Consider the following 16,478-nt stretch of genomic DNA (forward strand, 5'->3'; position numbering starts at 1 on the left):
TGTCTTAAATTCAGCGCCTTGTGGATTATCATTTTCTTTCATGAGAGGACAAGGCAGAAGAGAACCCGACCATTGCCCGGTCCGTCGTCGACACAACTGTACACGTTCCACGCGAGTCAGACCATTCCGGGGCAGGTCGATGGCCACGCTATCTGCGACATTTATCAGCATCGCTTGCAGCGGGTTTTTATTTCTCTGCCTCCCGTGCTCGTCAGAGTGATAAAGATTTCTACGCAACGTACGGCCCTGCAGAGGCGCGTTCGACAGCGCACGCAGTCGTATCGCCGTAAATATCGCGAGCTTTTACCGCGGTCGTTACCGGAGAACGCGGCCCGGCGACGGGACGTTATGATTGCGAGGCACGAAACGTTTCCGAGATTAGACACGGCAGCGAACCTTACCATTTTAAGCAGCTCTGTGTTTACAGAACAGTAGGCACTGCAGCTGAGCCATTATTGTGATTCCGTCGCAACAACAAGTTAATCCGGTTCAGTTCCTCATCCAAAAGTCTTGCTTATTTCTTGACAAATGGCAAGAAAGACACGAGGGTGGAAAAGAAAAATTGCTATTGAGACGTGGCGGACTGGCGCCAGCACCGGGTACGCTCGTTATATCGTTGCGATCGATTTTGGAGGTTATATGTGATCTTTGGATACCGTGTGGCTTTCTTCCGGGTTGGCGCGATTCGAGAGTCGGCCGTCCGCTTTCGAAAGAAAAACATTGAGAGACTTGGGACGTCTCCGGAGAAAGGAGTGTCGACTGCGACCGAATGTGCCCTATCAGCGTGATATGCCGCGGAGTTGTATTGGTCGGCAAGTTTGTGTTTTGGGGCAGCTCGGAGATCCAAGTTTCGCGATTTCTATCAAGGGAAAGTTCCCTGAAGCAAAGTGGTTAAGCTGCTTGAGCCGTTGAGTTGTGCTGTGTGGAAACATCAAGTAAGTTGGCCGTTAGTGTATGTGGCTGAGCGACGTGTTAAGAGGCGTTTCACTCGCTAGATGATTGTGGAACTTACACAACCGCTAATCGAAAGGTATGTGGATGAGCTTCGTGTGAGAGGGTTAAATGCTGGCTTCGCAGTGAAGTCTTAGTTATAACTGTACTTGTTGTTCTTCAAATGGTTCAAATGGCTCTGAGCAGTATGGGACTTAACATCTGAGGTCATCAGTCCCCTATAACTTAGAACTACTTAAACCTAACTAACCTAAGGACATCACACACATTCATGCCCGAGGCAGGATTAGAACCTGCGACCGTAGCGGTTGCGCGGTTCCGGACTGAAGCGCCTAGAACCGCTCGGCCACCGCGTTCGGCACTTGTTTTTCTCTAATTGATTATTAAGGGTATTAAGTGATTGAAAGCTGCACCTAAGTGATATTACTATTATCGGTGAACCGTCCTTAAATGGTTTCAATTTAAAGGTCAGTCATTGCGGAACATTTTGTAGACTGATGCACGTATGTCTGGTGCAAGGATTCTGCTCTGTATTTTCGTGTGTGTTTCAGAGAGTTGCAATTGTGTTTGTCAAAAGCTTCTGTAATTGCCACGCCTTGGCGGGGATTGAGGTGTAACCCGCAGCCTAGGTCCTGCTGTGTTCACGTAACCGCCGGCCGAAGTGGCCGTGCGGTTGAAGGCGCTGCAGCCTGGAACCGCAAGACCGCTACGGTCGCAGGTTCGAATCCTGCCTCGGGCATGGATGTTTGTGATGTCCTTAGGTTAGTTAGGTTTAACTAGTTCTAAGTTCTAGGGGACTAATGACCTCAGCAGTTGAGTCCCATAGTACTCAGAGCCATTTGAACCATTTTGTTCACGTAACCCTGCCACGGCTGGATTGCTTTGGGCGAAGACCCCATACCAAAAGTTTAGTATATCTTTGCTTTCGACCAAGGCGGGTAAAACACATTTTGTAATTTGATTGTGATTTTCTGATGTTCAAACAAATGTTTTTTTTTTTTGGGTTACATAAATAAAGACCTGCTACTAAGTAAACGTTAGCAAATAGAGCAGGTGTAAAGTAATTAAATTCTCTCTATCGATAGTCAGGTAATTTTTGACTAATTGCGGTGATCTGCCTCTGTAGTAATAGACAGTCCAAAGTGCTTGTTGAGTCGATGTCACATCTCTATTCAAGTCACAGTGCGTAGTCCCGTAAAGTGTAATCTGGGTTTGTTTCATGGGAATCTTTCCTGCTTCTGTTACATATCCATGTTTTAGTGAATTATGGTTAACCACGTGAGTTTTAAGTGTTGTTTGAGCCGCGTTGGGCCGTGTAGTAATCAATTGCAATTAAGTGGCTGGCCCACTCTGATAGGAACTGTACTGTCAGTTGTAAGCTTTTGTTAAGTGTGGCGAAGCCACGGCAGTACTGTGTTTGGTAGTTGTTTCTTAACTGATTTTATATGCATTTTATGGTTATACTTGTTGGGTTCTGATAACTGTCTTGTTTCAATAAGAACTTATACTAAGTAACTGCTGCATTGTACCGAAGGTTGCGGGGAATTACCTGAAGGGAGTTTATGTTAATAAATTAAGTATGTGTAAATCAAAGTATGACTGCCAGCCATGATTCACCATCCCGTTTCCCGTCCTGATAATAGTTGTGGTATAGATTGTGCATGACCGTATTAAAGGGGCCACGTACCAGCTATAATATGGCACTATAAATTTCCTATGTATTATAAATATTTATTTACACTGAGTGGCTGGAAGCCATAGGAAGGCACTGTGACGAGTGTCAGTCGCCGGCTGCCGAAGCCTGTGCGGTACATTTTTCTCGGTATAGTCCTGGTAATAATATGAGGGGCGAATGTAATTCAACACTTCTCGGCCAATTTCGATTGGAAAAATGCGGAATTTGTTGTGCGAAATTGTGGAATAATCCTGCTTCAGCTCCTATAGTTTGATGAAGTTCCGGGAAGTGGTGGCGCTATACGTAACCTTCAAAATGGCGTCTGTAAAAGAGGCGTGTTCCAAGCAGAGAGCTCCCATTAGTTTCTTTTGGCGGACAACCAGAGCATCGCAGAAAATCATAGGCGTTTGCAGAGTTTTTACGGAGACCTTGCAGTGAATAAAAGGACGAAGAGTCGTTGGGCTAGGGGCCTGTAATGATAACAACAAGATCGCACAAACCTGTCTGATCTCCCGCGTGCCGACTCGGCGCACACAGCTGTGACTCCTGCAGTGTTGGAACGTGCGGACACTCTCATACGAGGTGATCGACGCATCACAATCAAATACCCGGCTACAGTTCAACTGGACGTCTCCGTTGGTGGTGCTGACACACGCAGTCACCATTTGGAGTAGTCGAAAGTGTGTGCTCGCTGGCTTCCTAGCTGCTTAACAGAACACCGTAAACAGCAACAAAGGACCATCTGTGCGTAATTCCTTGTGTTTTACGAGGCTGATCGTGACAATTTCTTTTTGTCGAACGTCATCACAGTCAATAAAACATGGGTTTATCAATTTGAACCAGAAAGAAAACGGTAATCCGTGAAGTGGCCCCACAACACCTCTCCTTCGAAAAAAAAAAGTTCAAAGCCGCACCCTCAGCTGGTAAAGTCATGGCGACCGCCTTCTGCGCCTCTGAAGGGTTTATTTTGCTTGATGTCCTCCTTAAAGGTGCAAGAATCTGTTCGGCAGTGTATGGTGCTGCCCCCAGGAAATTGAACAAACGACTTCAGCGCGTTCGTCGCCACAAAAATGCAAGCCAACTTCCCCTTCTACATGGCAGCTCAAGGCCTCACACAGGTCTCCGCACTCGAGAGGAACCCACAAAACTTTATTGCACTGTTCTTCATCATCCACCCTGCGGCCTGGATCTCGCGCCTTCCGACATCCATCTGTTCAGCCCAATGAAGGATGCCCTCCTCTCTAAGCAGTACATGAATGACAGGGAGGTTAATGATGCAGCAAGACGTTGGCTCAGACGTCGATCAGTAGAGTGGTACGATGCGGGCGTACAGACCACCGCATTGAAAGGAGATTATGTTCAGATGGCTCTGAGCACTATGGGACTCAACATCTGACGTCATCAGTCCCTTGGACTTAGAACTACTTAAACCTACCTAACCTAAGGACATCACACACATCCATGCCCGAAGCAGGATTCGAACCTGCGGCAGCAACAGCAGCGCGGTTCCGGACTGCAGTGCCTACAACCGCTCGGCCACAGCGGCCGGCAGATTTAGTTGAAAAATAGGGTTTTGTATTGTAATTCTGATCAAAACCGACCTGCTTTCAGAAAAAAAAGTGTTACATTACTTATTGATCGCCTCTCTTAACAACAGCTCCGGGTGACTATATGGCCCGGGGCGAGTTGAAAGGCTCCTGGTTCCTATTTAAGTTGAGCGCGTAACGGGTCTTGACTTCGGTATTTATGACCTAAAAATATTGCCCTAGTGCCCTTCATGAACAAAATTTTGACCCGTCAATGAACAACAATGCAATCTGACTTTTAACGATGAAAATATTCAGTAGCAGGCAGTATTTTCATGGAAAACATAAGGAGGTCTGGCACATGTGTTTAACTAACGTAAAAGTGCGACCAAGACGATCAATCACTTCAACGCAATCTAAAAGTGCGAATGCGTTTTACCTTATAGAACTCCGCCTCAACGTCCAGCGTACAGATACGTTCTTACTATGTAACCAAAGATGTGACTTCCATATTGGGCGAGAACAGTGCTTAGAGAGTCGAGTAGGATGAATAAAAGAAGAGTTGTGAGAAGGGCAACGAACTCTGTTCTGTGGAACAGAAAGATAAGAAGAACAACGAAAAAGAAAATGTGTAAGACTATAGGCTAGAGTGTAGTTTTGTACAGAGCATAACAAGTGAGAATAAACTGCTTGCCACTGAGATGGATTACTCCACCTTGTCTTTAATCGACAAGGAATTGGGAAGCTTCATTTTTTTCGTTGTTCTGGAGCCTGCTCTCATTGCATTCTCCCTAGGGAAAAATATTGTTTTATTTTGAGTCCCGGAATTATGGAATTTATGTCCATCACGTTCTCTTTTCATAAAAAAATAACCACGAAAATAAAGGAAAATTACAAAATATAAAAAATAATAACAATAATAAAAAACCTGATAAAAGCAGCGTAATACAAAAGAAAACGCGATGGAGTGCCGCTTCCTGAATTCATGGTGACGAGCATCGAATCCGTATCGCAGATTAACGTCGATGGCTGATGATTCAAGCAGCCTTCATATGATATTTCCTAGTACTTATGTTTGTTTATTCTACAATTGTGAGTGGTCTTTTTAGAGATATCTACTCCTGTGCAACTGAAATGACTACGGTCGTATTTCATAGAGAGTTATACCCACGATTAGTGAATGTCAAACGCGTCTGATTCTTTCTTGGTACTTCGATATCCCAGTTTCTTTCACACACATGTTTCCGTACTATTCTCTTTAACTTTAGTCTACTAATCTGTGATCTGAGTCTGTAGGCTATCTGATTCCGGGCACTCCTTACAATCCCGTATCTGATTCCGAAATCTCGATCTGACTAAGATGTAATCCAGCTGGAATCTTCCCTTCTCTCCACGTATACCTCCTCCTCTTATTCGCTATTACTAACTAAAATTCATCGCAGAATGCAATTACTCCTTCTCCTCTCTCATTACTATTACCAAACCCATATTCCTGCGTAACCCTTCCTTCCACGCCATCCCCCACAGCTGCGTGCCAATCCCCCATGGTTATTAGATTTTCAGCTCAATTTACGTACTGAGTTATTCGTTCAGTATTCTCCAATATGTTCTCTGTCTCTTCATTTTCTGCTTGCGACGTCGGAATGTACACCTGAACTATCGTTGTCAGAACTGTTCACAGTAACTCACTCTCTGCCCTACCTTCCTATTCATAACGAGTCCTATGCCACTTTCTGCTGCTGTCGAAATTACCCTATACTCGTCTGACCAGAAATCCGTGTCTTCTTTCCATGCCATTTCACTGACTCCCGTTATATGTAGATTCAGCCTTAGCATCTCTCTTTCCAGATTTTCTGCCTTCCCTGCCATCATAATATTTGTGAAAATTACTATTATTCTCTAAAAAGAATAGTATATAGAAACAAACATCAGAAGAAAATAAACACACAACGATGTTGGTCCAATACAGGTCTACAAGATGTATTTTACGAACCACACGCGTAGTAACTAGCACTTTAATTCTACAAAAAATTTCAATAATAATAAGCCGGTTTCAGTTTGAACAATTTTTTTATGTACACATCAAAAAAAGTTTTCCATCACCCCGGTTCCCAGAATTCCTGAAGATAGACGTTGATTGTGGGTACTGTATCACGGACACAGTCCCTTTGACAGTTCAGAGATGTCACTAAAGCCGGCCAAAGATGTAAACAACCATGCATGAGCAGCGCCTAATAGATGAAGTGGGCCAGACAGCCGATCAGTTCCAGTCATTCCACCAGGAAGGAGGTACACGGCTCGTGTTCTGTGTAGTTCAAATGGTTCAAATGGCTCTGAGCACTATGGGACTCAACTGCTGAGGTCATTAGTCCCCTAGAACTTAGAACTAGTTAAACCTAACTAACCTAAGGACATCACAAACATCCATGCCCGAGGCAGGATTCGAACCTGCGACCGTAGTGGTCTTGCGGTTCCAGACTGCAGCGCCTTTAACCGCACGGCCACTTCGGCCGGCTATGTGTAGTTCAACCATGCCTAGACGGTCAATACCGGGGTTCGATCGCGTCCGCATTTTTACTTTGTATCAAGGAGGGCTCTCAACAAGGGAAGAGTCCAGGAGTCTCGGAGTGAACCAAAGCGATATTGTTCGGACATGGAGGAGGTACAGAGGGACAGGAAGTTTCGATGACATGCCCCACTGAAGTCGCTACTGCAGTGGATGACCGCTACCTACGGATTACGGCTCAGAGGAACCCTGACAGCAACGCCACCAAGTTGAATAATGCTTTTCGTGCAGCCACAGGACGTCGTGTTACGACTCAGACTGTGCGCAATAGGCTGCATGATGCGCAACTTCACTCACAACGTCCATGGCGAGATCCACCTTCGCAACCACGACACCATGCACCACGGTACAGATAGGCCCAACAACATGCCGAATGGACCGCTCAGGATTGGCATCACGTTCTCTTCACCGATGAGTGTCGCATATGCCTTCAACGAGACAATCGTCGGAAACGTGTTTGAAGGCAACCCGGTCAGGTTGAACGCCTTAGACACACTGTCTAGCGAGTGCAGCAAGCTGGACGTTCCCTGCTGTTTTGGGGTGGCATTATGCGGGGCCGACGTACGCCGCTGGTTGTCATGGAAGGCGCCGTAACGACTGTACGATACGTGAATGTCATCCTCCGACCAATAGTGCAACCATATCGACAGCATATTGGCGAGGCATTCGTCTTCATGGACGACAATTTGCGCCCCCATCGTGCACATCTTGTGATTGACTTCCTTCAGGATAACGACATCGCTCGACTGGAGTGGTCAGCATTTTCTCCAGACATGAACCCCATCGAACATGCCTGGGATGGATTGAAAAAGGCTGTTTATGGACGACGTGACCCACCAACCACTCTGAGTGATCTGGGGCCGAATGGCCTTTGAGGATTGGGACAATCTGGACCAATAGTGCCTTGATGAACTTGTGGATAGTATGCCATGACGAATACAGGCATGTATCAATGAAAGAGCGCGTGCTACTGGGTATTAGGGGTAACAGTGTGTACAGCAATCTGGACCACCACCTCTGAAGGTCTCACTGTACGGTGGTACAACATGCAATGTGTGGTTTTCATGAGCAATAAAAAGGGCGGAAATGGCGTTTTTGTCGATCTCTATCCCAATTTTCTGTACAGGTTCCGGAACTCTCGGAACCGAGGTGATGCAAAACATTTTTTAAAATGTGTATTAATGTCCAATCAGTTTGACTGTTTCAACCTCCTTTTCAAGTTCTTATTGATTTTCTTGAGCTACATCTGGTTCATTATGTCTTCTGTGCCCAGCCGCAGAATAGATCGCTGAATAACTTTTGCATTCGCACTCATATTTAATAAAAAATGCATGTAGAGCACTGGACTCCAGCCTACTCCGCCCTTGGAGGTCGCGTGTTCAATCCTGGATTGGGGCGGGCAGCTTTCCTTGTTACAACTCCTCCAGGTTTTGTGGGTTAATATGTGGCTATTATTGTAATACAAGTAACAGTGGCCCACTGAAAGCTCTGTGGGCTCTTCGGACGGAGGAGTCCCTATGCTGTTTTTGGCAGCCATTAGAGCATCATGGTTGTACCTAATCAATTTGTTCTACTAAATGAGTTAGGTATCGATGAATATTGAACCTATTACTACAGTTATTCGTTCGTTCCTACAGAATTACCTTTTTCTTTCTTAAAACGGTGGTAGGGCTTCATAATTGCTGTATTCGATAATCAGCAATAAACATGCCTCACATCCAGGTTGTGCTTTACGTTATCACAACCATAAGACCGTCTTGTCGAGTTACTGCGGGCTTGTGGTAAAACTTCTGAAACAACTGTGTTCTGGCATCTTTGGATTTAAAGCCACCACATCTGTGTACGCTAATTTCTGCCCTAACCTGGCATTTGCAGTGAATTCTTTGGCGCATAGTCATGTTATATCCCTGGTCGTTACTATAGCGACGGTATTAATTCCGTTCTGTATCTTCCCGCCTGTAATAATAATCGCATGTTACTATGGGCGCGACACAAAGCGTTATAGTCTGTGCGGGATAAAATAAGGCAATGAAAATTTACAACGTGTCCTACATGCCGCCACTCGCTACGACTATTTGTGAATGACGCTATAATTCACATTTCACGAGCTGTAATACAGGAACAAAGAACCCAGATTACGAGGACAGAAAAGGTTAACGGGAAGCCACGCATAACAATGTCCCATTGTTCTTCCTGTACAGCTGTCAAAAAGGACAAAAATTAAAGTTATGAACGCGTGTAATTCTATTAGTCGTATATGGCTGTCACAGAGGTCGTTCATGAAGACGACGCGTTTTAATAAAGGGTTGCCGTGCTGTGCTTTTTCGGCTGAACGAGCGATGTTTACATCCATACTGTGCGGCAGTGCCAGTGGCACAACAAATTTTAGGGCTATAACCGGAACAAAATATTGATACTGATATGAACAACAAGCGTATAGTACACAATAATTCAGCATGCATTTTCACCACCTTTAGCCAGACAGAACAGGAGTGAAAGTACCTACACAGACGGACTGTAGCGACTAGAACCGCTCGGCCACTCCGGCCGGCTATCTTGTTCAGATGTGCACGTGAGGATGTGATTTGATATCACGAAACCGGTCGTCTTCCTCTAAATAAAGATTCATATACTACTGGAATCGGTTTATTTGTCAAATATTAGTTCCTGAGTCGTCTGCAAACTCATGAAATGACACTTCGCAACATATTCAACGCTGTAGGTGTGTATTAGTGCCTATCACGATTCATCAATCCACTCGACCTTCTTTCACGTTTTGCGTATCCAATTTCACGAATAGTGCGCACCGATACACGTGTATTAGGGTATAACAACGTTAGAACATCACTTTATGGAAGTACACTAACTTTGGACAGGAACTGTGAATAGGCCTCATGCGAACAAAGTGAAAAAATCGTGCAAATTCTACGTCGTCACCCGTGAATTACAAGAGATACGTCCTCTTTACTCGGCGATCTCTAAAACCAGTTTCTCTAGGACCAGGAATTTTGCGCTGCGTAGTACATAATGCCTCCGACGAACTACGTTGTCCACTCGACAGTGACAGATGAGTGAAGGCGTTTCCGACAGAGCGCAATGCGCAGGGCGCCTAACTTTTTACGTCAGGCGTTACGTGCCTACTGGTTCTGGACGAGTCTGATGCACTGTGCGGTGCATTTTAGTGTGCCAAAGACGATGGAAGAGTCGGTGGAAGAGTATTAGTGATCACTACACAACACAGATAAAAGAAGAAATAGATATCACAAGTGTAAGGAGGCTGCTTAGGTTTTTATGTTGGCCGGCCGCTGGTGGCCGAGCGGTTCTAGGCGCTTCAGTCTGGAACCGCGCGACCGCTACGGTCGCAGGTTCGAATCCTGCCTCGGGCATGGATGTGTGTGATGACCTTAGGTTAGTTAGGTTTAAGTAGTTCTAAGTTCTAGGGGACTGATGACCTCAGATGTTAAGTCCCATAGTGCTCAGAGCCATTTTTTTTATGTTGATAACGCCACGTAGCGCTCTGTATGAAAATCATTCACTGTAATGTGTGCAGTCTGTGGCTGTTTGGACTCATTGTTGGAATATTCGCTTGTGTAATGTTGGGCAGCTGGATGTGAACAGCTCGTAGCATTGGGCAGTTGGAGGTGAGCCGCCAGCAGTGGTGGATGTAGGGAGAGAGATGCCAGAGTTTTCAGAGCGGACGATCTGGACGTGTGTCCGTCAGAAAAAGGAAATTTATAAGACTGGATGTCATGAACTGATATATATATATATATATATATATATATATATATATATATATATATATATATATATATATATATATATATATATATATACAGGGTGTTTCAAAAATGACCGGTATATTTGAAACGGCAATAAAAACTAAACGAGTAGCGATAGAAATACACCGTTTGTTGCAATATGCTTGGGACAACAGTACATTTTCAGGCGGACAAACTATCGAAATTACAGTAGTTACAATTGTCAACAACAGATGGCGCTGCAAGTGATGTGAAAGATATAGAAGACAACGAAGTCTGTGGGTGCGCCATTCTGTACGTCGTCTTTCTGCTGTAAGCGTGTGCTGTTCACAACGTGCAAGTGTGCTGTAGACAACATGGTTTATTCCTTAGAACAGAGGATTTTTCTGGTGTTGGAATTCCACCGCCTAGAACACAGTGTTGTTGCAACAAGACGAAGTTTTCAACGGAGGTTTAATGTAACCAAAGGACCGAAAAGCGATACAATAAAGGATCTGTTTGAAAAATTTCAACGGACTGGGAACGTGACGGATGCACGTGCTGGAAAGGTAGGGCGACCGCGTACGGCAACCACAAAGGGCAACGCGCAGCTAGTGCAGCAGGTGATCCAACAGCGGCCTCGGGTTTCCGTTCGCCGTGTTGCAGCTGCGGTCCAAATGACGCCAACGTCCACGTATCGTCTCATGCGCCAGAGTTTACACCTCTATCCATACAAAATTCAAACGCGGCAACCCCTCAACGCCGCTACCATTGCTGCACGAGAGACATTCGCTAACGATATAGTGCACAGGATTGATGACGGCGATATGCATGTGGGCAGCATTTGGTTTACTGACGAAGCTTATTTTTACCTGGACGGCTTCGTCAATAAACAGAACTGGCGCATATGCGGAACCGAAAAGCCCCACGTTGCAGTCCCATCGTCCCTGCATCCTCAAAAAGTACTGGTCTGGGCCGCCATTTCTTCCAAAGGAATCATTGGCCCATTTTTCAGATCCGATATATAATGACTTTTGAACACTATTAAGGTAAATACATTGTTTGTTCTCTCTTTCATCTGCTAACTATGCCTATAAGTAGTTAGTACCTTCAGTAGTTAGAATCTTTTATTTAGCTGACAGTATTGGCGCTCGCTGTATTGCAGTAGTTCGAGTAACGAAAATTTTTGTGAGGTAAGTGATTCATGAAAGGTATGGGTTATTGAAAAACTGCCTATTGGCTTCTGTCTCGGATTCTTCGGCCGACGTTCATCTAATGATTTTTCTGACGTTTCGCCAGCACGAGTGGCTGGCATTGTCAAAGCTTCACCCTCCATTGCCGGTGGTGAACTGGAGCCGAGCTCGCGGGCGCAGACTATATGTACCTGGCGCGCCAACGTCCGAGGGCTTCTCCGCGGTCATTTCCGGTGCGGTTCTCCTCTTGCTACCTGCGACGGTCGTTCGCTGCAGTACGGGAAGCCAGGATCCGTTGACCTTAAGGCTTTCCTCTTTCTTGTTCAAACTGTTCGCGTGTTTTTGTATTTCTACAGCTTCTCTGAACAAGCGCGTGTGATAGTGGTTCTCTACAGCCAGAACTTCCGTGTCGGCGAATTTTATTACGTGGTCGGTCTCATTCAGTGCGTGTTCTGCCACGGCCGATTTCTCCACCTGCCCCAACCTGCAATGTCGCTTATGCTCCTTGATCCTGGTGTTAATGGATCGTCCAGTCATCCCGACATAAACTTTTCCGCATGTGCATGGTATGCGGTATATTCCCGACATTGCAAGTGGGTCTCTTTTCTCCTTCGCCGATCTAAGACACTCTTTGATCTTCCTTGTCGGTTTGAAGATCGTCTTTACGCCATGTTTGCGCAATATACGGCCGATTCTGTCCGTCACTCTGGGAATGTATGGCAGAAAGGCCGTACCCGACATTTCTTTTTCTGGTTCCTTACTTCGCCGAGTGTTTGGCTCAGTTACACTTCTAATATAATTTGTGGAGTACCCATTGCTCCTCAGGACTGTTTCCAGGTGTTGCATTTCTCGTTTGAGGTGTTGCGGCTCACATATTCGTCCTGCTCTCGTTACGAGCGTACTAATCATGCCCCTTTTCTGGCTCGGGTGGTGGTTTGACAGTTTGTGCAGGTATCGGTCCGTGTGAGTCGGTTTTCGATACACGCTGTGTCCCAGGTTTTCGCCGTCCCTTGTGACCAGCACATCTAGAAATGGCAGTTTCTTGTCCTTTTCTACTTCCATGGTAAATGTTATGTTGGCATGGAGGCTGTTCAAGTGTCTTAGGAAGTCACCGAGCTGTTCTTCACCATGGCTCCACACCACGAAAGTATCATCGACGTACCTGTACCACACCTTAGGTTTGCAAGTCGCCGAGTCCAGTGCCTGTGCTTCGAATTGTTCCATGAAGAAGTTGGCCACCACTGGACTGAGAGGACTACCCATGGCGACGCCTTCCAGCTGTTCGTAGAAGTCGCCATTCCACGTGAAATAGCTCGTGGTGAGACATGCATGGAAGAGCTTTCTGATGTCTAGCGGGAAAATGGAACCGATGTGCTCCAGAGCGTCACTGAGTGGCACTTTCGTAAATAACGAAACAACATCAAAGCTGACCAGGATGTCGTTTGGTGCAAGTTTCAGTTTCTTCAGCTTCTCAATGAAATGTCCTGAGTCCTTAATGTATGTGTCGGTCTTCCCCACGTGTGGTTGGAGCAGAGAGGCCAAGTGTTTTGCCAGCTTATATGTCGGTGATCCAGGAGCGCTACCGATCGGTCTCAGTGGAACGTTGTTCTTATGGATCTTGGGTAATCCATACAGCCGAGGTGGTAGGGCTTCTGTGTTGCGCAGGTTTCTCTGTATGTCCGCCGGCAGAGAAGACGCCTTGATCAATCGATTCGTATTCCGTGTGATACGTTGCGTCGGATCTGCGCTTAGTTTTCGGTACGTCGTCGGATCTAATAGGTCTCGGATCTTTTGCTCATAATCTTCGGTCTTCATTACGACGGTCACATTCCCCTTATCGGCAGGCAGTAGCAATATACTCTTGTCGGCGTTGAGATTCTTAATGGCTTGTACCTCTTCTTTCTTCAGGTTGCAAGCTGGCGGTTTTGCTCGGCGCAGTATCCTGGCTGTTTCCGTGCGTATTTCCTCTGCCCTTTCACAAGGAAGGGCACGAATCGCTGCTTCGGTGTTGGCAATGATGTCCTCCATAGGTATGGTTCTCGGGATGATAGCGAAATTCCCTCCTTTTTGAAGAACAGACACTTCCTCTTCGGTCAGTTGTCGTTCAGTGAGGTTGACCACTGTGTGTGACATGTCGGGAGTCGCCTTGTCGGTCTGCTTCCGGCATCTTTCAAACTTTTTCTTCTGTCGCTCGGTGCAGCGCTCGAGTTCGTTCTGCATGCTCCTGTGAGTGATGCTGTCGATCTTGTCCCAGTCGTCTCGATGCATTCTGCTACTTAGTTGATAGAAAATGTCCAGAAGTTCCTGATCCGTTCTTGCCAAGTCTCTCCGTGTTGTATGTATTCGCTCACGAAGAAAAGCTCGTTCCATTCTGTCGTAGATACGATGTGCTTGGGCGGTGGTGAATAGGCGCTTGCATCTCAAGAACTTCGGTGTAGCACATTCATCTCGGCACCGTGACAGAAAGGCGAGAGAGGACATCAGTCGCGCTTTCTTCTTCCGTCGTTGGTCAAGGCGTCGGTACAATCTGCAAATCTCCTCCCCGTAGAGGCGTAATACAAAATTGTTGAGGCTTTCGTGGCCACTTGTTGACAAACTGCCTATTGGCTTCTGTCTCGGGTTCTTCGGCCGACGTTCATCTAATGATTTTTCTGACGTTTCGCCAGCACGAGTGGCTGGCATTGTCAAAGCTTCACCCTCCATTGCCGGTGGTGAACTGGAGCCGAGCTCGCGGGCGCAGACTATATGTACCTGGCGCGCCAACGTCCAGTGGTGGCCAACTTCTTCATGGAACAATTCGAAGCACAGGCACTGGACTCGGCGACTTGCAAACCTAAGGTGTGGTACAGGTACGTCGATGATACTTTCGTGGTGTGGAGCCATGGTGAAGAACAGCTCGGTGACTTCCTAAGACACTTGAACAGCCTCCATGCCAACATAACATTTACCATGGAAGTAGAAAAGGACAAGAAACTGCCATTTCTAGATGTGCTGGTCACAAGGGACGGCGAAAACCTGGGACACAGCGTGTATCGAAAACCGACTCACACGGACCGATACCTGCACAAACTGTCAAACCACCACCCGAGCCAGAAAAGGGGCATGATTAGTACGCTCGTAACGAGAGCAGGACGAATATGTGAGCCGCAACACCTCAAACGAGAAATGCAACACCTGGAAACAGTCCTGAGGAGCAATGGGTACTCCACAAATTATATTAGAAGTGTAACTGAGCCAAACACTCGGCGAAGTAAGGAACCAGAAAAAGAAATGTCGGGTACGGCCTTTCTGCCATACATTCCCAGAGTGACGGACAGAATCGGCCGTATATTGCGCAAACATGGCGTAAAGACGATCTTCAAACCGACAAGGAAGATCAAAGAGTGTCTTAGATCGGCGAAGGAGAAAAGAGACCCACTTGCAATGTCGGGAATATACCGCATACCATGCACATGCGGAAAAGTTTATGTCGGGATGACTGGACGATCCATTAACACCAGGATCAAGGAGCATAAGCGACATTGCAGGTTGGGGCAGGTGGAGAAATCGGCCGTGGCAGAACACGCACTGAATGAGACCGACCACGTAATAAAATTCGCCGACACGGAAGTTCTGGCTGTAGAGAACCACTATCACACGCGCTTGTTCAGAGAAGCTGTAGAAATACAAAAACACGCTAACAGTTTGAACAAGAAAGAGGAAAGCCTTAAGGTCAACGGATCCTGGCTTCCCGTACTGCAGCGAACGACCGTCGCAGGTAGCAAGAGGAGAACCGCACCGGAAATGACAGCGGAGAAGCCCTCGGACGTTGGCGCGCCAGGTACATATAGTCTGCGCCCGCGAGCTCGGCTCCAGTTCACCACCGGCAATGGAGGGTGAAGCTTTGACAATGCCAGCCACTCGTGCTGGCGAAACGTCAGAAAAATCATTAGATGAACGTCGGCCGAAGAACCCGAGACAGAAGCCAATAGGCAGTTTGTCAACAAGTGGCCACGAAAGCCTCAACAATTTTGTATGGGTTATTGTTAGTCAGGGCCATTCTTTTGTGGGGATTATTGAAAGTCAGATTGCGTTGCGTTAAAAAATATTGTGTGTCAGTTTGGTGATGATCAGAACAAGTAAAGAGAGAACTGTCTGAGTACGTCCAGTTTTCCTCAGCTGTTTGAAAATCAAATAACGTAAGAGGTTTTCCTGTACAGTCATGCTTAATTTCTCTACGGGAAACTTTCGACGATGGAACAGTCGGTGGAAGAGTATTTGTGATCACTACATAACACAGATAAAAGAAGAAATAGGTATCACAAAGTCCGTTTAAAAGAAAAAGAAAAACAGCCAGCCAGCTACTGGGACAATCGGAGATTTCTAGAATGTGTGGAAGTTGAAAGGAACTTTTTTTCAAATGATATACCTTACACTAAAAATAGAGATAATTGCCTTAAAGGGTCGACGGAACCTAATTATGGTCTCTGAGGCAGTGCTGACGATAACTGTCCAGAAACAATTGAGCGTGAATCCCGTAATAGCCCCTCCAATCTCAACAAACAGCGAAACCACCTCTTGCAGCACATGTCAACGTTCTCCAGTCAAAAAGAGGAAAGAAAGTGATGTTCTTCTCAGATATTAAAATGAGAGCAAGGAAGACAGACTCCACTTTAAAAGCCGTATGGGAGAGCTGTTGAAATCACCACCACAGGAGGATTAAATAGGCACGTTCTTCAAACCATGGCTATGACCGTGAAAAAATTTTGGTCAGCTCCCTTAACTCCCACCATGATTGCAAGTTTCCGAAATGTCGCAGACATGTAAGCGTTAAACCAACAGTGTCAA

Source organism: Schistocerca nitens, chromosome 2, assembly GCF_023898315.1.
Source record: "Schistocerca nitens isolate TAMUIC-IGC-003100 chromosome 2, iqSchNite1.1, whole genome shotgun sequence".
NCBI lineage: Eukaryota > Metazoa > Arthropoda > Insecta > Orthoptera > Acrididae > Schistocerca > Schistocerca nitens.